General features: G+C 49.2%; 3 pseudogenes; all 3 read right to left on the reverse strand.

The window, feature by feature from the left end:
- Positions 1-4,246: 4,246 nt before the first annotated feature.
- LOC142862159 (uncharacterized) lies at positions 4,247-4,364 on the reverse strand (annotated as a pseudogene).
- A 2,453-nt stretch (positions 4,365-6,817) lies between these two features.
- LOC142862119 (uncharacterized) lies at positions 6,818-6,936 on the reverse strand (annotated as a pseudogene).
- An 8,070-nt stretch (positions 6,937-15,006) lies between these two features.
- LOC142861894 (S-adenosylmethionine decarboxylase proenzyme pseudogene) lies at positions 15,007-16,627 on the reverse strand (annotated as a pseudogene).
- Between the last annotated feature and the right edge of the window lie 253 nt (positions 16,628-16,880).

Raw genomic sequence — 16,880 nt, forward strand, 5'->3', positions numbered from 1 at the left:
AGATACTTCATGTTTTAGGGTTTCCGAGCCATACAATCTCAGCTCCAGCTACCAGCTGCACCATTGCAGCACAAAACAGCCCATAAATAAGATGTCAACAAACAGGCGTGACTTTGTTCAGATAATACCTCATTTATGGGCACCAAAATCTGCATGTTGTATAATTTTCATGCATCATGAAATATTATTCTTCTTTCGATTTTTTCCCCCAACCACTTAAAAATGCACCTTGTGAACCACACAAAACAGGTGAAGGGTCAAGTTTGACCAGCTGGCCCAGTTTACTGACCATGACCTAGACCCTCACTATTCAACATATGGTCCATAGACCAGTCTTCAAGCTTGTTAGAAATGCAAAATCTTTTGAGAGGCCGAGGGGGGAGGATTGCTTGAGGCCGGGAATTTGATGCCAGCCTGGGCAACATAGTGAGATCCCACCTCTAGAAAAAACGTAAAAGAATTAGCCGGGTTTTGTGGCATCTTCCGGTACTTGGGAGGCTGAAATGGGAGGATGGATTGAGGCTGGGAGTTTGAGGTTATAGTGAGCCAGGATCATGCCACTGCACTCTAGTCTGTCTCTATAAAAAAGGAAGGAAGGAAGGAAGGAAGGAAGGGAGGGAGGGAGGGAGGAAGGAAGGAAGGAAGGAAGGAAGGAAGGAAGGAAGGAAGGAAGGAAGGAAAAAAGAAAGAGAAAGAAAGAAAGAAAGAAAGAAAGAAAGAAAGAAAGAAAGAAAGAAAGAAAGAAAGAAAGAAAGAAAGAAAGAAAGAAAGAAAGAAAGAAAGAAAAAATCTCAGGCCCCACCTCAAACATACAAAATTGGAATCTGAATTTGAACAAGATCTCCTGGTAATTCACATGCAAGTGATGTTTGAAGTCCTGGGCCAGAACACAGACTTTTGAAGTCAGAATACCATTGACTAGTTGGCTGTGCAACCTCAGGCAGATAGTTGACCCTCTCTGAGACTCAGTTTCCTTACCTATTAAAATGGGTGTCAATAACTGCACCCCTCGCCCAGGGCTGTAACAAATGATAAGGTACAAAGGATGTCAAACATTTGCCTGGCATCCTCCATGCTTTTAGAACGGTAACTACCGGAGAAGCTTAACTATTTTTAGAAACCTTTTTTGGAGAGATGAGGATGGCTCGTTCAGGATCTACAAACTCCAATCATTTCCAGTACCTGGCAGGTAGCCTAAATATTTGGAGAGGTCCCTGAATGTTGGAGACAAGAGAGAAACCAAGGTCACGCCCCTCTAAACAGAGACTACTCATGTCCTGCCAGTTACTGTCATGTAAGAAAAGTGGCCCCGAAGTGACCCCATCTTCAGATTTTTCAAGAGAAGCTGTGTTAGGGACCGACCTTCCACAGCCCCACCGGACAGAAAAGCAGAGACATCGAGGATGTAATTACACAAGAGGAGGTTTATTTTCTGGCTAGCCAGGGTCCAAGCCCCAGAGCACCAATGCAGTGGTCACTCTTGCAGGCAAGGACCCCGACTGGGGTTGCAGCGTGCCTTTTATCCCTATGGTGCACACGCTATGCAGTGGCTGATCACGCGTGGTCATGCATTGACCTTTAACATGATTGGTTGGCTGGCAGCCCCACTATACAGGGGTCCGAACAATGCAAAGTTGGCGCAATCAAGCAAGCAAGCAACGGTTTCCATGGCAAGCAAGCAACAGTTTCCAGAAGCCGGATGTTAGTTCCGGCTTCACTGGGGTGTGGGCCTTGCAGGTGTGCAATGTCTCGACCCCTCACAGCTGGAAACCTGGATTGTATTGCTAGAAAAAAGCCTCCTTTTTTAATAAGCTGCGCAGATCAACCAAAACCTGGATTTGACTCAAAGATTTGTGACCACTGCCTTAGAATAAGTAGTAAGAGACAGTGAATCACAAGAAAATGAGCTAAATTCGATTTTGCAGCCAAATTCCAGCAGTTCTCCCTACCCGGGCGATCTAAGATAATTTATTTAACAACGTTCAGCACCAGAAAAATAATCACATCTACCTTGTAACACCTGGTGAGAATTAAATAAATATGGCTCTAAACCAGGCGGCCTCAAACTACGGCCTGAGGGCCACACGTGGGTGTTTTTGCCCGTTTGTTTTTTTACTTCGAAATAAGACATGTGCAGTGTGCATAGGAATTTGTTCATAGTTTTTTTTTTAAAAACTATAGTCCGGCCCTCCAACGGTCTGAGGGACAGTGGACTGGCCCCCTGTTTAAAAAGTTTGAGGACGCCTGGTCTAAACAACGGAAGCGTGGCACCCGACCAGAGTGAGCACTGGCTATTGCCGCTGTTGTTTTGGGATTACTGTTGTTGTGCAGCAGTTCCTGGGCACGTAGAAAGCAAATTGTCACCGCACACGTGGCCATTTTTGTCTCCCCTGAACAAACTGGTTGCAAAGAGGCAAGGCCAATTAACCTCGCTCTGAAAGCTACCTTGTCTCGGAGCACACTAAGTGCTCAGTTACTCATGAGGTTGTTCCGGCCATGGTCCACGAAGATGCCTTAATCCTCCTCTTAGTGAAAATTCCCTCCACAGCCCCAGCCCTGTGGGATTCCTGGAGGCCACCGTGAGAGGATGCTTCTCCCAGGCTCAGCCACCTGTTGGGAGCCGGGACCACGGCCGCTCCACCCCTGCCCCACGTGGGGTGGAGGCGGGACCTTGTGCTGGCAATTGTGAGCTCCCTCTTCTCCAAGACACATGCATGCCTGTTCATTGTCACTTGTTCTAGAAACCCTGAACCCCCCCGCCCACCCCCCAGATTTTCCACCTAACCCTTTGCACTCAGATGTCGAGTGTGACTCGACACGGTTAGCATAGGGGACAGCTCGTACGTCGGGCCACATAGTTCTCAAACCCAAGGTCATGACCAACTATACAAAGCGTATGGGGGGTGTTGAGATAGCTGATCACTGCAATGTTTTATGAGGAAGACTCTGAAATGGTGGTGTACGTTGTTTTTCTGGGGGCTTGAGGCCAGTGTTGTAAATTCCTATATATCGTACAAAGAACGCCAAAAAAAGAAAAAATGAAAAACCGATAACGCGTGTGAAATGTATTAGGAAACTAGTACATGATCTTGTAGGAGAATTCAGAGATGGTCCGCTAACTCCCAGCGGTGGATTATTATCCACTAAGTTAGAGCAACGTGTAGATGGAAAGCTCCATACAATCTCATATAACCCTAACAAAAAAAAACACAAAGCTTGTGACATTTGTTCTAACAGAAAAATCAAAGGAGGAAGAAGAGAGACGATCTATATTTGCAAAACATGTGCATGTAAACCAGGTCTTCGTGTGGGTGAATGCTTCAACAAACATCCCATCATGAAAAATTTATAGAGATTAAAATGACTCTTTGAATGTATCAATAATTTGAAATATTTAAAAAAATCCCAAATAAATAAGTTTGTATGAAAAGAAACTCCAGTTTTTTACTCTACTGCCGTGCTTTGTAAAAAACTGGGGTGTTTAAAAAAATTAAATCCCGAGTAGAATAAAGGAATCGAGAAGAAGGCAAGCGGGTGCAAAGGGCTAAAGGTGTGGGTGACAACCAAACTGGGGGGCGCGGATGGTGAAATCCCCATGAAATCCCCATGAAATCTACAAGACTTCGAGGGAGCTTGGGAATCTCTCCTCCCATCTAGGAAGCCCCAGAGGGGGGAAACGCGATTTAACTCGGGGGCCTCTCGATCTTTCAAGGGTACACGAATCAGCTGGGGATCTCCTTAAAGATCAGGTTCTGATCCAGTCGCTCCAGGGTCAGGGCTTGGAGACTTTGCATTTCTAACCCGCGCCCAGGACATGGTGACACTGCAGCATCCTGCAACAGTTTCGGGTCTGCACGATCCTCCAAGAAGGCTCCATCCAGGTCTCTACTCCGTTGTCACCTCCTCAGAGAGCCCTTCCCCTGGCCACCACCTCTGGAACCCCGGATGTTGTTACCAGAAGGAGGGCAGGAATCCTGTCTGTTGGGTTCTTTGCAGAATCCCTAGCCAGCACTTCCTCCAGCGTGTCGGTTCCCACAGAGCAGACCTTTGGTCTGAGAGCTGACAGTCCAGGTGCCACGCCTGCTGCCGCGTGGCGGCGGTGTCCCGGCTCGGGACAAGAGGAGGCCCCACGGTGCGGGCTGGGGCGGCAGGCACCGCGGCGGGCGCTGAGGGTGGGGGTGAATCACCGGCCCGCCGCCCCGCTCCCAGAAAGGGGACAGAACAAGAGGCAGAAAAAAAAAAAAAAAGCCTAGGGCACCCGGTATTCCCAGGCGTTGCACATCCAAGTACTAACCAGGCCCGACCCTGCTTAGCTTCGGAGATCAGACGAGACGGGGCGCGTTCGGGGTGGTGTGGCCCTAGACGGCGGAGGGCGCCCCTGCCCCGCTCAAGAAGCCGAGCCTCTCTGCGCCTCCCCGCTGCCTCCTCCCGCCCCAGGCCCCGCGCCGGGCCGGCCCTGTTGAGTTCTTTGGCCGGCGGGGTCCCACGGGCTCCCCGGGACGGTGGTGCCATGTGGGGCGGGGTGGGGGCCTGTCCACACACACACACACACACACACACACACAAGATGCGTCTCCACGGGTGGACCCCCCAAGGTGGAGACCTTCCAACCCCCCTCCTCTCCTCACCTCGCTGGGGGTGGGTGCCCCCACCCCCAGCGTGCCACTGCTGACTGCACACGCGCGGGCGCTCGTCTTTGTCGCAGGGGCCCCTCTCCCGCACAATCCATTCCAGCTGCCCCCTTGCCCTGAGTGTGGGCTGTCGCATATCCGCCCGGGCCAGGGCTGGGGCACAGCGCATGGGGGAGGGGAGCGAGTGTAGGGGCGTCTCTCGGGACGTGTGCCATGGGTGGGGTGGGGCGGGGTGGTTTCAGGGGCACCGAAAAAAGCAGTCCCCTCCGTCTCCTACCTCTGGAAAACCACCAAGCCCTTGGAGAACTGCCGGCACCCCTACCGTGGGGACCCGGACCCTACTCTGTGTCCTCCTGTGGCCCAGTCCAAGGGGCCTGGGCCTGACAGGGGGTGGATTGGACCCCAACCACCCTGGGGTGTGGACTTGCTAAAAATGGGCGATTAGATATTGGATTTGAGATTCATTTAGGTCATTTCACTAATGAATGCACCGTAAAGACGTTCCTAATCCATTTGTGAGGGTGGCAACTGAGAGAGAATTTTAAAGCTGGCAGAATAGGCGAGGAAAGGCAGAGGAAATTCCCAAACCCAGTAAAGAAGACTTTCCCGAAATGGAAGGAAGAAAGTAGCAAACAAACAAACCGGCGCACCGCCCGGTTCAGAGTCTGCTCGCTAGAGAAACTACACTGACGAGGTTCACCCGTGGGTCCCAAGCGGCATTCAGAAGAGCGAGGCCTGCAGTCTATGCAAAAGACACCTGTGATCTGGTGTCTGTGGCGGCACAATTCACAATTGCAAAGTTGTGGAAGCGACCCGGGTGCCCATAAATCCATGAGTGGATTAATAAAATGTGGCGCGTGTACACCATGGAGTACTATTCAGCTATGAGGGACAGCGGTGACAGGGCACCTCTCATGTTCTCCTGGCCAGAGCTGGAACCCATCCCAGTAAGCCAAGTAAGTATCCCAAGAATGGACACAGGAGCACCACGTGCGCGTGCTCACCGGCAACTTGGTAGGAACCCATGGACACCTGAGTGGACGTAGAGGAATCACCTTCATCGGGTGGGGGTCGGGCGGGTGGGGGGAGGGGATGGGCATACACACCCATTAGGAATGGGGTGGGTGCGCACCGACTGGGGGATGGGCACACTTGAAGCTCTGACCAGAGGGGGGAGGCGGGGAGAGGGCGACGTACCCGACCTTAACATTGGTACCCCCACCATACGCTGCTAAAGCATGAGAGATAAATAAGACAACAGGGGGGAGGGGCGCACGGGCAATACATGGAACCTTAACACTTGTACTCCCATAATCTGCTTGAAAAGAGAGAGAAAAGAAAATGCAATAATCGAGGTAAGAGGCATTTTTTTTTTTTTTTGGAGACAGAGTCTTGCTTTGTTGCCCTGGCTAGAGTGAGTGCCATGGCGTCAGCCTAGCTCACAGCAACCTCAATGTCCTGGGCTCAAGCAATCCTGCTGCCTCAGCCTCCCAAGTAGCTGGGACTACAGGCATGCGCCACCATGCCCGGCTAATTTTCTTTTTGTATATATATATATATATATTAGTTGGCCAATTAATTTCCTTCTATTTATAGTAGATGTGGGGTCTCGCTCTTGCTCAGGCTGGTTTCGAACTCCTGACCTCGAGCAATCCGCCCACCTCGGCCTCCCAGAGTGCTAGGATTACAGGTGTGAGCCAGCACGCCGGGCCAAGAGGCATTTTTTTTAAAAAAAAATGACTCCGAAAAGAAAAGTAAAAGGAGGCCTGTCGAGCACGTCTCGGTGTGACTGTGCATCCCCCAACATCCGGTGCCACCACCAAAGATTCCTACATGTAGCCCATAGAACGCCAAAATCAATGGGACGAGTTCTGGTCACAACTCCCTCAAAATGACATCCCGGCCTTCTTCTGCAACTCCCTCCCCTCTCAGACTCTCAAGGTTTCCTCCAGCGTGTCGGTTCCCACAGAGCAGACCTTTGGTCTGAGACCTGACAGTCCAGGTGCCACGCATGCTGCCGCGTGGCGGCGGTGCTGCGGCTTGGGGCAAGAGGAGGCCCCACGGTGCGGGCTGGGGCGCCAGGCACCGCGGCGGGCGCTGAGGGTGGGGGTGCCCCCCCCCCCGACTGCCGCCCCGCTCTCCGAATGGGGACAGAACAAGAGGCAAAAAAAAAAAAAAAAAAAAAAAGGCTACCGCACCCGGTATTCCCAGGCGGTCTCCCATCCAAGTACTAACCAGGCCCGACCCTGCTTAGCTTCCGAGACCAGACGAGATCGTGGGCGTTCAGGGTGGTGTGGCCCTAGACGGCGGAGGGCGCCCCTGCCCCGCTCAAGAAGCCGAGCGTCTCTGCGCTTCCCCGCGCCTCCTCCCGCCCCAGGCCTCGCGCGGGCGCTGACCCACTCGGGGCCGGGCCGGGCTTGTTGAGTTCGCTGGCCGGGTCCCGAGGTCTCCACGGGACTGGGGTGCGGGGCGTGGTGGGCTCGGCGGGGTGGGGGGCTGTCTTCACACACACACAACACACACACACACACACACACACACACACACACCAGATGCGCCTCCAGCCTCCACGGCTGGACCCGCCAAGGTGGAGACCTCCTGCCGCCCCCCTCTCCAGGCCTCGCCTCCCTCACCTACCCGCCCCCAACCCCAGTGCGCCGCTGCTGACTGCGCATGCGCGGGCGGTCTCCTTTGGCCCCAGGGGCCGCCCTCCAGCACAACCCCTTTCAGCTGCGCCCCCGCCCTGCGGGTGGGCTGCCGCCTATCCGCCCCGGACCAGGGCTGGGGCACAGCGCATAGGGGAGGGGAGCGAGTGTAGGGGCGTCTCTCGGGATGTGTGCCATGGGTGGGGTGGGGTGGGGTGGTTTGGGGGGCGCTGAAGAAATCAGTCCCCTCCATCTCCTACCTCTGGAAACCCCCCAAGCCCTTGCAGAACTGCCGGCACCGCTACCGTGGGGGCCGGGACCCTGCTCTGTGTCCTCCTGTGGCCCAGTCCAAGGGGCCTGGGCCTGGCCGGGGCTGGATTGGACCCCAACCACCCTGGGGTGTGGACTTGCTAAAAATGGGCGATTAGAGATTTGGTTCCAGCTTCATTGAGGGTCATTTCACTAAGGAAGGCACCGTAAAGACGTTCCTAAGACGTTTGTGAGGGTGGCAACTGAAAGAGAATTTTAAAGCAGACAGAAGAGGCGAGGAAAGGCATAGGAGATTTCCACACCCAGCAAGGAAGCCTTTCCCGAAACGGAAGAAAGAAACAAGCAAACAGAAACACCGGTAGCCCGCCCGGATCAGAGTCTGCCCCTGAGAGAAAGTACCCTGACCAGGTTCACCCGTGGGTCGCGAGCCAGCGGCGTTCAGAAGAGCGAGGCCCGCAGCCTACGCAGAAGACACCTGCGCTCGGGTGTCTGTGGCGGCACAATTCACAATTGCAAAGAGGTGGAAGCAACCCGAGTGCCCATCGATCCACGAGTGGATTAATAAAATGTGGCGCGTGTACACCACGGAGTGCTATTCGGCTATGAGAAACGGCGGTGAGAGGGCGCCTCTCGTGTTCTCCTGGCCAGAGCTGGAACCCGTTCCAGTAAGCCAAGTATCCCAAGAATGGACACAGGAGCACCACGTGCGCGTGCTCACCGGCAAATTGGTAGGAACCCACGGACACCTAAGTGGACACGGAGGAATCACCTTCATCGGGTGGGGGTCGGGCGGGTGGGGGGAGGGGATGGGCATACACACCCATTAGGAATGGGGTGGGTGCGCACCGACTGGGGGATGGGCGCACTTGAAGCTCTGACCAGAGGGGGGAGGCGGGGAGAGGGCAATGTACCCGACCTTAACATTGGTACCCCCACCATACGCTGCTAAAGCATGAGAGATAAATAAGACAACAGGGGGGAGGGGGGCACGGGCAATACATTGAACCTCAATACTTGTACTCCCATAATCTGCTTGAAAAGAGAGAGAAAAGAAAATGCAATAATCGAGGGAAGAGGCATTTTTTTTTTTTTTTTTTTGGAGACAGAGTCTTGCTTTGTTGCCCTGGCTAGAGTGAGTGCCATGGCGTCAGCCTAGCTCACAGCAACCTCAATCTCCTGGGCTCAAGCAATCCTGCTGCCTCAGCCTCCCAAGTAGCTGGGACTACAGGCATGCACCACCATGCCCGGCTAATTTTTTTCTATATCTATTAGTTGGCCAATTAATTTCTTTCTATTTATAGTAGAGACGGGGTCTGGCTCTTGCTCAGGCTGGTTTCGAACTCCTGACCTCGAGCAATCCGCCCGCCTTGGCCTCCCAGAGAGCTAGGATTACAGGCTTGAGCCACCGCGCCCGGCCTGAAAGTGAATTTTAAAGCTGACAGAATAGGCGAGGAAAGGCATAGGAGATTTCCACACCCAGTAAGGAAGCCTTTCCCGAAACGGAAGAAAGAAACGAGCAAACAGAGACACCGGTAGCCCGCCCGGAAAAGAGTCTGCCCCCGAGAGAAAGCACCCTGACCAGGTTCACCCGTGGGTGGGTGGCGAGCCAGTGGCATTCAGAAGAGCGAGGCCCGCAGTCTGTGCGGAAGACACCTGCACTCGGGTGTGTGTGGCGGCACAATTCACAAGCAGCTCCAGATGTTAAGCCAAGGAGAAGCCAGGGAGTTCCCACCGCCCCAGGTGTCCTCAGCCCACGACTGGCTGCTGTGGGAACGCGAAGCCCGGCTCCTTGTCTCAGAGCGGGACAACCAGGAGGTGTGATGTACACCCCGGGGTTCCCAGGAGGATCAGGCTGAAGCTGGGGCTTGGGCTGAAAATGTCCCCTCGCATGGGCACCCCCTTCCGCTTCCGGCTCCTCTACTCCCGGTGCCCCTCCATCCAGGGGCCCGACTTTAAAAAGTCACCCGCAGGAGAATCCTGGTCCCAAAGGAGCCTTCGGGGGGACCCGTGCTGAGAGAGGTTGTGGGCATGGCCCGCTGGGGCTCTGTCCGACCCAGGGCTGGGAGATGCCACCTCCCAGCTCTGGGTCCCTGCAGGAAGCGTTGGCAAGAACAGGGCCAGTCCTCCAGAGGCCCAGGTGCAGGGAGCCCAGGCCAAGCAGCCCGTGGAAGGAGCCACATGCCGTGCCACCCCGGGAACAGGACTACAGGTCACGGCCCCTCCCACCTCCTCCCCGACATGGCGCAGGGCTCAGAGACACCTCGGACGCTGCTACCAAAATCCACAGGGCATCGGTTGCTCCTCCGAAGCCCCCGAGCAGACCGCGTTGTCCAGCCAGCCCCTGGGCCTCCCTGGGGTGCCCAGCACACAAGTGCAGACAACCACCGGACTCGCAATGTCAGTTTGAGGATGTTTCTGCCACTCTAAGGACCCGCAGGCCAGCTGGGCCTTCAGGCAGGACAGAGAGCCCCGGAATCCGACGTGGAGAGCTGCGTGTACGTCCCCATCAGGACGCGGTCCCCACCTCCGTGGCTCTCCCCTCTCGGGGAGCGGCAGCCCCAGGGCCTCAGGGAAGACACCGGGCTGGGCCCCCGCGGCACAGCGGGGCACGTCCCCGGCAGGCGACTTAGCGATGCCTGTGCCAGACTGCTGAGGCCGCCCTGCTGCCGGGTTCCTGGAGGGCTTCCTGGAAGCAGCGTCCACACCAAGCCCTTGGAAGGCCCAGGCGAAGGAGGAGCCGGTCAGGCAGGGGCCTAGGACGGTGACGGGCGGGGACGAGCGTGTCAGGCAGGGGCCGAGGACGGTGACAGGCCGGGCGGGAAGGAGCCGGTCAGGCAGGGGCAGAGGACGGGTGACGGGCCTGGCGGGGGAGGAGCGTGTCAGGCAGGGGCAGAGGAGACGGGCTGGGTAAGGGGTAGGGTGACAGTTAGGGCACAATTCACAATCGCAAAGATGTGGAAGCGACCCGAGTGCCCATCCATCCAGGAGTGCATTAATAACATGTGGCGCGTGGACACCACAGAGTGCTGTTCGGCTGTGAGGAGCAGCGGTGAGAGGGCGCCTCTCGTGCTCTCCTGGCCAGAGCTGGAACCTAAGAGTCTAGGAATTTATTCATTTCTTCTAGGTTTTCTAATTTATTGGCATATAGTTGCTCATAGTAGTCTCTAATCATTCTTTGGATTTCTACAGTATTAATTGTAATGTCACCTTTTCCATCTCTGATTTTATGTATTTGGGTCTTTTCTCTTTTTTTCTTAGTCACCCTGGCTAAAGGTATGCCAATTTTGTTTATCTTTTTGAGAAAACCAACTTTTTGTTTCATTGATATTTTATATTTTTTCTTTCATTTCTGCTCTGATCTTTATTATTTCTTTTCTTCTACTAATTTTGAGCTTGTTTTTCTAGTTCTTTGAGCCACATTGTTAGGTTTTTATTTGAAGCCTTTCTACTTTTTTATGTCGGCACTTATTGTGTAAGATACTGGGCTATTAGGCTAGCGGCCATCTTCTAGCTTCTGTTTACTGCTTGCTTGCTGACCGCAGGGCATTATGGATGTATTTTGGGTTGAAATAAGATGCAGAAGAAACGGCACTGAGACAGGAGCCTCTCAAGGGCAGGATGAAGTGAGATGCATGACCGGAGGGAGCCCGCCAATCACTGGAAAAAGCTGATGCATGATCAGCCTGTAAACAGCTTGGGTATAAAGGTTCACTTGCACACGGGGGAGGGGTCCCTGCCCCAACCAGGGGCCACTGTGCTGGCGCTCTCTGGCTTGGACCCTAGCCCAAGCTAGACAATAAAACTCCTTTTGATAATTACAGCCTCCGTGACTCTGTCTCTCTGTCCCGGCCCTGCGGATTCCAGCTCTAACAATTGCTATAAACTTTCCTCTTACTATTGCTTTTGCTGTATCACATAGGTTTTGATATGTTGTGTTTTCATTTTAATTTGAGAAAATTTTTAAATTTCCTTCTTGATCTCTTCATTGATCCACTGGTCATTCTGTAGCATATTGTTTAATTCCCATGTGGTTGCATAATTTTCAAGGTTCCTCTTGTTACTTATTTCTTGTTGTATTCCATTGTCATCAGAGAAAATAGTTAGTATGGTTTTAACATTTTTAATCTTTTAAGACTTGTTTTGTGGGGAAAAGAATGTATAGTTCAATAATTTTCCCAAGGCTATATGGTTAGTAAATGGTAAAGCCAGACTAGGAGTATAAACTTGTAAAACTCCCAATAGTCCATGCACTTTTCCCTATGGCAGGGACAGAAATTAATTCCTCTGACTTGGGACCAGGTATATAGATATCAGCTGTGCAGATGAGGCGAGCGTGACCTCAGTGATATCAATGCTGGTGTGAAAATAAACTAAACTAATCCCAGGGAATGAACAAACCTAGCATCCAAATGGAGAACTAACTTATGAGTCCAGAAACAAGTAACAAAGATAAAAAGCAGGGCTAGAGATTATTCCAGAGCAGTGCTGTCTAGTAGAACTTGTGAGGATGGAAACATTCCCTATCTGCCTTGTGCTATATGATAGTCACTAGGCACCTGTGGCAACTGAGCACTTAAAGCATGGCTGGTATGACTGAGGAACTGAAGTTTTAGATGTATTGAATTTAAATTACTTTAAATTTAAAACCAAATATGGCTAGCAGCTTCCAATTTGGACAGTAAAGGTTTTCTCTTTTTGTTGCTTTTTTCTGGTGCCTACTGGTGCTTGCCCATCTCCTGGGTGCTGGCGTGACATTCTGTTCCCTCACTATGCTGAGGTGTCACTTTACCCCATGATGGCTGTCACCATGGCAGGCTCACAGGCTTACTGGCTTTCTGTTTTAGCAGCTTTACATTTTACCCATTTAAAAAGTGCAATTCAATGGTTTCTAGTACATTTACAGAGTTGCGTAACCATTGCCATAACCCATTATGGAACATTTTTCACACCCAAAAAGAAACCACCATGCTCATTAGCAGTTACTCCCCATTTCTTGCCAACCTCCCCCCACCCCAGGCCTTGGGGGCCACCAATCTACTTTCTGATTTTAATGCATGTGCCTATTCTGGAAATTTCATATAAACAAAAGCATACATTATGTGGTCTTTTGTGACCATCTTCTTTCACTTATGTTTTCAAGGTTCATCCATGTGATAGCATGTAAAGTTCACTTCATTCCTTTTTATGGCTGAATAATATGTCAATGTATGGATATCCATTCATCAACTGTGGTTTCCACTTCTGGGCTATTATGAATAATGAATGCTGCTATGGATACAGGCAGTCCCCGGGTTAGGGATGACCCAACTTACAGCCATTCCACACTTACGAGTGGGCTCTCAAGGCTCCCCATAAGGATAATTTATAATTAAATTAGTTATTTAGGAATTAGTTTCTTCCGCACATGTAAACGAACCCACGTGGTGTAAGCGGTTCCTTGGTGCAGCATCTTTACGTTAGCGGCTTGTCTCATAGGTAGATAGAGAAGCAGCTGATAGAAACATAAGATCACCAACAATCAGAAGATCCAGAGCTGAGAAAGTTCATGACAAAAGGATGATCTGAAGCTTTTCATCTCATTGAAGCAGGATTTGCCAAATTCAAGGAGCAACATCCTAACATTGAATGGTTTGCAAAGGTTTACCATGCTGTTAGTAAGAACATTAGCTGCTACAAGGCCATTTATGATGAAAAAAAGAAAAAGGCTGAGCAGACAACCCCAGATACTTTTTTCAAGAAACCCACTTCAGTGGTCAGCTCCCCTCCTCCACAACAGAATCAAATCCTGCCTCTCCAGCACCACCTCTATGATCATGTTCCGATTCATGTCAGCTCCCTTCTTGCCTCAAAAATGCTCCTTCCAGTAAGCAAGACACTGATGCAACAATAGCTGTGTGATAACCTTTAATATTCTTTTTTGAAATTTCTCCTATTGCCTATCTAACCTTTTTTTTTCTGGATGTCACTAGACAATTAAATTTTTATTGAAGCTTAATGTGGTACAGAAATACATTTCAATTGATTTAAGTCCAACACCAATGAAAGGAGAAATTATGGCACCAAAACTTTCCCTTATCTATCATACTAAAGATTAATTTAGATTGCTATTCAAACTAGTTCTCATTTTTCTAGGCTGTGTTCTACACAAATGTGCAGGTTTTCAATATTATAATTCTTAAATCTATTAGGAAAAAAATCAGACCTCAAGCCAACAAACGTCATCAACTCTACTGGGATACTGTTCAAGAACAAAATCCACTTTTGAGCATTGGTCCTCAAAACAGAGCACCTCAAAACATTAGGTGCTATGCTCATTACAGAATCAAATTGATCATGTTGACCGAAAACTTCTTCAATGAAACTTTCAATCAACATGCTTAAAATAAGTCAAAAGTGTTCCAGCCACTTGATTTCATACCAAGTTGATTTTGTTTAGAAACACTAAAAAAAGGTGTTTCATTTATAAATACGGAAGGAACAAAACAGCACACTGCATCAATCCAGTAATTATCAAAATATTGTGAGGACAAGAAATACAAAATTTAGTCAACTTTCCTATTGACTCAGTTGCTTAAATCCCACAGTATTTGCAAATACAGCTATAAGATGCCAACTCTTGAAAGCCTGTATTTTAGTTATTTTCCATTGAGTATTTTGGAATTTTGCATGTTATGTTTTACTTATTTATTCACTCATTCATATATTTTGCTTCATGGTGTTTATCTAACCTGGATGATTCTTATTCTGGGCAGTCACTCATTTGATCCTGTGACTTCCATGGTAAAAGACCACAGTCAGAGGAACAGATGAAGTCAGAACACTCACATGCATCACAAAAGTCACAGAACTTGAAGTCACAAGATGGAAAAAGATACTGAATCTGCTTTGAACCAATGTTTACAGTATATTACTTAATGGAAACTCATGGAAATGGCTGATAAAATAAAAGTTAAGGTCAATGATCCAAGCTGACCTGACTCATTCAATCTAGTACAAACTTTATGCTAAACCTTCCTGGTAATCAACTTAGTAATAAGAACCCTTTTATACTACTACTTAGCAAGTTAGTAAAGGCATGGTACTAATTAGAAGCTAATTTCATTTACTGAGGAGCACATATGATTGATACGTAATCAATTACATATGATTTCCAAAGCTCAGCCAGTACACCCTAATCTCCACCTATAATTCTCTATGGGTCTTCCCTGCTAATCAACACTGGAGATATTTATTTTGTTGCTGTCATCCAAAAGAGCCCAAAATTAAACCCAGGGACTATCTCCCTTTCCCCACGAGGGTTATAAGATTTATATATAAGCCCACAGTGATAACAGTGTATTGCTTTATTTGGAGAGTTTGAGGAAAGACACCATGGTAAGAGGAGAAATCAATTATAGGACTACAAATGCATGGACCAATACTTTTAAAATAGTAATACACAAAATAAGTGACTGGAATCATTTTCTTAACAGGACCCGACTTGTGGAAAAAAAACTTTAATTGCTGTTGCAAAAAACATCTGTATGAAGTAGAAATTGGTTCCAATAACATTAGTAAAGAATTAGTTCTAGAAAGTGGAGGTAACTGGATGTAAAAGTCTGGCAGCAGTTTAATAGAACAGTCCCAGATGGTTTGGCTGAGGCCAATACCTAATGAGGACGAAAGCCTTGTCTGTGGGGAATTTTGGATGATACCTGGAGAAATATTACACTGTGCATAAACCAAATTGAATTGTTTTCACAAATGTTGTAAAGTTCCATATAGTAAAAGTTTTTTTCTAAATGCACTTCAATTTCACAGCAAGAGTGGCATAGAATACCTAAACACAGAAGAGAGCATTCATGCAAGATATCTAACTCTTTGATATAATAATGCATACAATTCAAAATGACTACACTATCATTACATCTAGGGCTTTCTGCAACTACAAGGTGGTGGTTATGGAAAGCATGGCCCCCGGTATTAACATCTAGAAAGCAGCCACCACCTTCTATGTGTGTTCTCTTTTTGCATTTTTTCTTCATCTTTCTTAATCAACTCTGCTGTTGTTGCTGCTTCTTAGCAAAACTGGTAAAAACAAAATTGTAATCATTGAACATAGTGCTCTGGCAATCAAGACGTTTAAAGCCTTCAATCTTCTGGGGCGAAGCAAGCACTGTGCGACATTTAGAACTCTGATTAACAAACAAGGTCGTCACAAATTTTCCTGGCTTGAAGACTTCCACAACTTTCCTGATCAGGTCATCATAGGAGGTCTGACTTAAGTTTGTTTCAAAGCTAACATAAGAAAATTCTGGTTCTGGAGTGATGTGAATAGTCCAATAAGTTCCATCCGATTTCATTCCATTCATTGAATACCCACAAGGATTGAACAATGTGGCATCAATGACAGAACCTGGTATTAGGTCACGAATTCCACTCTCACGAGTGACATCCTTTGCAGTAACACCATCTTTCATGTAGAACTGGTCCATAGCTGCTGGGTCAAGCTCACTCATCAGAATTTCCAGGGTCTGATCTGGCTGACTGACTACTCGACTCTCTGGGAAATCCAGAGTATGTAAGTACCAACAGTCAGAATTCATACGTCCCATACAATATGCTGCTCCATTTGGGAAAATTGCATTTAGAAACTCTATTTCTTCCTGGAAATTCCGGTGTGGGTACCCTTGGTGAGAAGGCTTCATGAAATTCTTACGAGAATAAAAGAAGCTTTGAATTGAGTCAAACCCACTGTAATCCCTAGCAAGCTTCAACAGGGGAACCAGTGCTTTCAGCAAGAGGGTGGTACCACATGTCTTCAAAATGAAACGTCTCTTGGAGACAAACATGCTACTCTCACTGAGTACATAAGCTTCCTGCTTGTCAGTTTTTGTCACACTTATGATTGAACATTGCACATCCTTGAAAAGTATGTCCCACCCAGATCTCGGGATAGTGCGAAGATCCCCAGATCCTTGGTTCGCGTCAGGTTGCTGCCGGGAGAACCGAACCTCCAGCAGCTTCTCCGTCCCTTCGAAAAAATGTGCAGCTTCCATCACCGTGAGACTAGCGAACAACCAACAACCACAGAAAATCAACTTAATTAAACCTCTTCTCCCGCCGCCGCTGCAGATTGTTCCAGCTGTTACTAAAGTTCGGGTTCCTTTTTTTTTTTTTGCCATAATTTTATATTAACTTTTTTTAAAAAAAGGACTAATACAATTTTCCCGGCTTCTTTTTGTGAGCGAAAGTTGAACGTGAGTCTGTTGGAAATAGAGGCAGATACAGTCTCCTGTAGGCCGCTGGTTCCCCGTCAGAGAGAGTAGAGCGAGCGCTGGCTGCTGTCGCCGGC

This window comes from Microcebus murinus, chromosome 18 (genome assembly GCF_040939455.1).
Source record: "Microcebus murinus isolate Inina chromosome 18, M.murinus_Inina_mat1.0, whole genome shotgun sequence".
NCBI lineage: Eukaryota > Metazoa > Chordata > Mammalia > Primates > Cheirogaleidae > Microcebus > Microcebus murinus.